The sequence below is a fragment of the Lolium rigidum genome, chromosome 6 (genome assembly GCF_022539505.1).
Source record: "Lolium rigidum isolate FL_2022 chromosome 6, APGP_CSIRO_Lrig_0.1, whole genome shotgun sequence".
Lineage (NCBI taxonomy): Eukaryota > Viridiplantae > Streptophyta > Magnoliopsida > Poales > Poaceae > Lolium > Lolium rigidum.
This window is the reverse complement of record NC_061513.1, coordinates 29,366,595-29,371,232: the sequence shown is the minus strand read 5'-3', so window position 1 is coordinate 29,371,232 and position 4,638 is coordinate 29,366,595.

The window sequence follows — 4,638 nt, the reverse complement described above, 5'->3', positions numbered from 1 at the left end:
GGGAATCTATCGGAAATTAAGGTACTCCTTTTAATAGAGCACCGGAGCAAAGCATTAACACTTGGTGAAAACATGTGATCCTCATACCTAGGCCTTCCCCTCCAGTTATCCCGATTGCCTGTCACTCGGGGCCTCGGGTTTCGGACATAGACATGTGCAAACAACTTGTAGATACAATCTAAGCAATAATTATAGAGCTTAAATCTAAGATCATGCCACTCATGCACTAGTGACAAGCATTAAACACAACAAGATTGCAGAAACAATAACTTCACAACTTATATAGATAGACTAATCATAATGTAACAATCCATCGGATCCCAACAAACACAACACCGATTACATCAGATGGATCTCAATCATGTAAGGCAGCTCATGAGATCATTGTATTGAAGTACATGGGAGAGAGAGTACCACCTAGCTACAGCTAGAACCCGTAGTACATGGGGGAACTACTCACGGAGCATGATGGAGGCGGTGGCGTCGATGGAGAAGGCTTCCGGGGGCACTTCCCTGTCCCGGCGGCGTGTCGGAACAGAGACTTCTGTCCCCCGAAATGGAGTTTCGCGATGGCGGTGGCGCCCCTGGAGTCTTTCTGGAGTTTCGTCAATTGGTATCGGGTTTTTAGGTCGCGAGGGATTTTATAGGCGAAGAGGCGGCGCAAGAGGGTGCCTGGGGGGCCCACCCCATAGGGCGGCGCGCCCCCCCTCTAGGCCGCGCCAGCCTATGGTGTGGAGGCCCTGGGCCTCCTCTCCGGCTCCCCTTCGGTGTTCTGGTCCGTCTCGGTGAAATAAGATGTTTGGCTTTTGTTTCGTCGAATTCCGAGAATATTGCCCGAACAGCTTTTCTGGAACCAAAAACAGGAGAAAACAGGAACTGGCACTTCGGCATCTTGTTAATAGGTTAGTCCCGGAAAATGCATAAAAACATTATAAAGTGCGAGCAAACCATGTAGGTATTCATCAGAAATTATAGATACGTTGGAGACGTATCAAGCATCCCCAAGCTTAGTTCCTACTCGCCCTCGAGTAGGTAAACGATAAAAAGAATAATTTCTGAAGTGACATGCTACCAACATAATCTTAATCATACCATTGTAAAGCATATGAGATGAATGAAGTGACTCAAGGCAATGACCTATAGTTTGCTAACAAATAGATAACATATAGCAAAACTTTTCATGAATAGTACTTTCAAGACAAGCATCAAAAAGTCTTGCATAAGAGTTAACTCATAAAGCAATAAATTCTTAATAAGAGGTTCGAAGCAACACAAAGGAAGATTTAAGTTTCAGCAATTGCTTTCAACTTCAACATGCATACCTCATGGATATTTGTCAACACAAAGTAATATAATAAGTGCAAATAAGCAAGTATGTAAGAATCAATGCACAGTTGACACAAGTGTTTGCTTCTAAGATGGAAAGAAGTAGGTAAACTGACTCAATATAAAGTAAAAGAAAGACCCTTCGCGAGAGGAAGCGAGGATTAAATCATGTGCTAGAGCTTTTCAAGTTTTGAAATCATATAGAGAGCATAAAAGTAAAGTTTTGAGAGGTGTTTGTTGTTGTCAACGAATGGTAATGGGTACTCTAACTACCTTACCAACCAGACTTTCAAGAGCGGCTCCCATGAAGGACGTTATCTCTACCAGCAAGGTAGATCATCCCTCTTCCCTTTTGTTTACACATGTGTTTTAGTTTCATTATTGATGACACTCCTCCCAACCTTTTGCTTACACAAGCCATGGCTAACCGAATCCTCGGGTGCCTTCCAACATTCACATACCACGGAGGAGTGTCTATTTGCAAAATTAAGTTGCTTACTCGATAGATCGGGGCAAAACATGTGAAGAGAATTATTAATGAAAGTTAATTAATTGGGGCTGGGCACCCCGTTGCCAGCTCTTTTTGCAAAATTATTGGATAAGCGGATGTATATGCCACTAGTCCATTGGTGAAAGTTTGTCAGAAGTAAATGACAAGATCGAAAGATAAACACCACATACTTCCTCATGAGCTATAAAACATTGACACAAATAGGAGATAATAGCTTTTGAATTGTTTAAAGGTAGCACATGAAGTATTTACTTGGAATGGCAGGAAATACCACATAGTAGGTAGATATGGTGGACACAAATGGCATAGGTTTTGGCTCAAGGTTTTGGATGCACGAGAAGCATTCCCTCTCAATACAAGGCTTTGGCTAGCAAGGTTGTTTGAAGCAAACACAAGTATGAACCGGTACAGCAAAACTTACATAAGAACAAATTGCAAGCATTATAAGACTCTACACTGTCTTCCTTGTTGCTCAAACACTTTTACCAGAAAATATCTAGACCTTAGAGAGACCAATCATGCAAACCAAATTTCAACAAGCTCTACGGTAGTTCTCCACTAATAGGTTTAAACTACATGGTGCATGAGCTTAAACACGATCTACTTGAGAGCTGAAAACAATTGCCAAGTATCAAATTATTCAAGACAATATGAAGCATTTTCTGTTTCCAACCAAATATCAATAAGTGTTGCGGCTTTCAACTCCGCCATGAACATTAAAAATAAAACGAAGAACACCAGTGTTCATATGAAAAAGCGGAGCGTGTCTCTCTCCCATACAAGGATTGCTAGGATCCGAATTTATTCAAACACAAACAAAAATAAAAACACACAGACGCTCCAAGTAAAGCACATACGATGTGACTGAATAAAAATATAGTTTCACTAGAAGTGACCTGATAAGTTGTTGATGAAGAAGGGGATGCCTTGGGCATCCCCAAGCTTAGACGCTTGAGTCTTCTTGAAATATGCAGGGATGAACCACGGGGGCATCCCCAAGCTTAGACTTTTCACTCTTCTTGATCATATATCATCCTTCTCTCTTGACCCTTGAAAACTTCTGCCACGCCAAACTTCTCATAAACTTCATTAGAGGGGTTAGTACTCAAAAACTTTAATCCACTTTGGTCCTGTAGTGACACATTGCAAGAACTCAATAAAACATTAGCTACAGCTCTCCACGTCTAGAAAGCCTTACTTAAAGTCCACAAGAGACAATGCAAAAAACAGAGACAGAATCTGTCAAAATAGAACAGCCAGTAAAGACGAATTTTTAAGAGGTACTTCCGTTGCTCAAATCAGAAAACGCAAAACTAATGAAAGTTACGTAAATATCTGAGGAACACGCATGAAAATTGGAAGATTTTTATGAGTTTCCTACAGAGAGACCTACTCAAATTCGTGACAGATAGAAATCTGTTTCTGCGCAGAAATCCAAATCTAGCATCAACCTTCTATTAGAGACTTTACTTGGAACCAAAATGCAATAAAATAAAGATAAGGAGAGGTTGCTACAGTAGTAACAACTTCCAAGACACAACAAAACAGTAGCAAAATAAAGACATGGGTTATCTCCCAAGAAGTGCTTTCTTTATAGCCATTAAGATGGGCTCAACAATTTTAATGATGCTCACATAAGGATGAGAGTTGAAGCAAAGAGAGCATCAAAAAGCAAGTTCAAAACACATTTAAGTCTAACCCACTTCATATGCATAGGAATCTTGTACACAAATAAATTCATGAAGAACAAAGTGACAAGCATAGCAAGATAAAACAAGAGTAACTTCAAAATTTTCAGCATATAGAGAGGTGTTTTAGTACCATAAAAATTTCTACAACCATATTTTCCTCTCTCATAATAATTTTCAGTAGCATCACGAACAAACTCAACAATATAACTATCACATACAGCATGTTTTTCATGATCTACAAACACATATTTTTTATCAAGCTCAAAAATAATGGGATTAAAACTTTCAAACCCACTTTTATCAATAATATAACAAGATGATTGATCATTCTCAAAAGATATGGGACTCTGATGTCTACGGGTGCTTCTATTCTTGTAGACAGTGTTGGGCCTCCAAGAGCAGAGGTTTGTAGAATAGCAGCAAGTTTCCCTTAAGTGGATCACCCAAGGTTTATCGAACTCGGGGAGGAAGAGGTCAAAGATATCCCTCTCATGCAACCCCGCAACCACAAAGCAAGAAGTCTCTTGTGTCCCCAACACACCTAATAGGTGCACTAGTTCGGCGAAGAGATAGTGAAATACAAGTGGTATGAATGAATATGAGCAGTAGTAACGGCGCCTGAAAAGTGCTTGCCGGCGTGCAGCTTGATGGTAGTAGTATTGCAGGAAGTAAAGATGCAAGTAAAACAAGTAAACAAGCAGCGATAGCGTATTTAGGAACAAGGCCTAGGGATCATACTTTCACTAGTGGACACTCTCAACATTGATCACATAACGGAATAAATAAATAGATGCTAGACTCTACACCATCTTGTTGGATGATGAACACCACTAACTCGTGTAGGATTACACGAACCCTCAATGCCGGAGTTAACAAGCTCCACAATATTCAATGTTCATATTTAAATAACCTTAGAGTGCATAAGCTGATCAACATAACCAAACGAAGTACTAACATAGCATGCACACTCGTCACCTTCACACTACGAAAGGAGGAATAGATCACATCAATACTATCATAGCAATAGTTAACTTCATAATCTACAAGAGATCACAATCATAGCCTACGCCAAGTACTACACGATGCACACACTCGTCACCATTACACCGT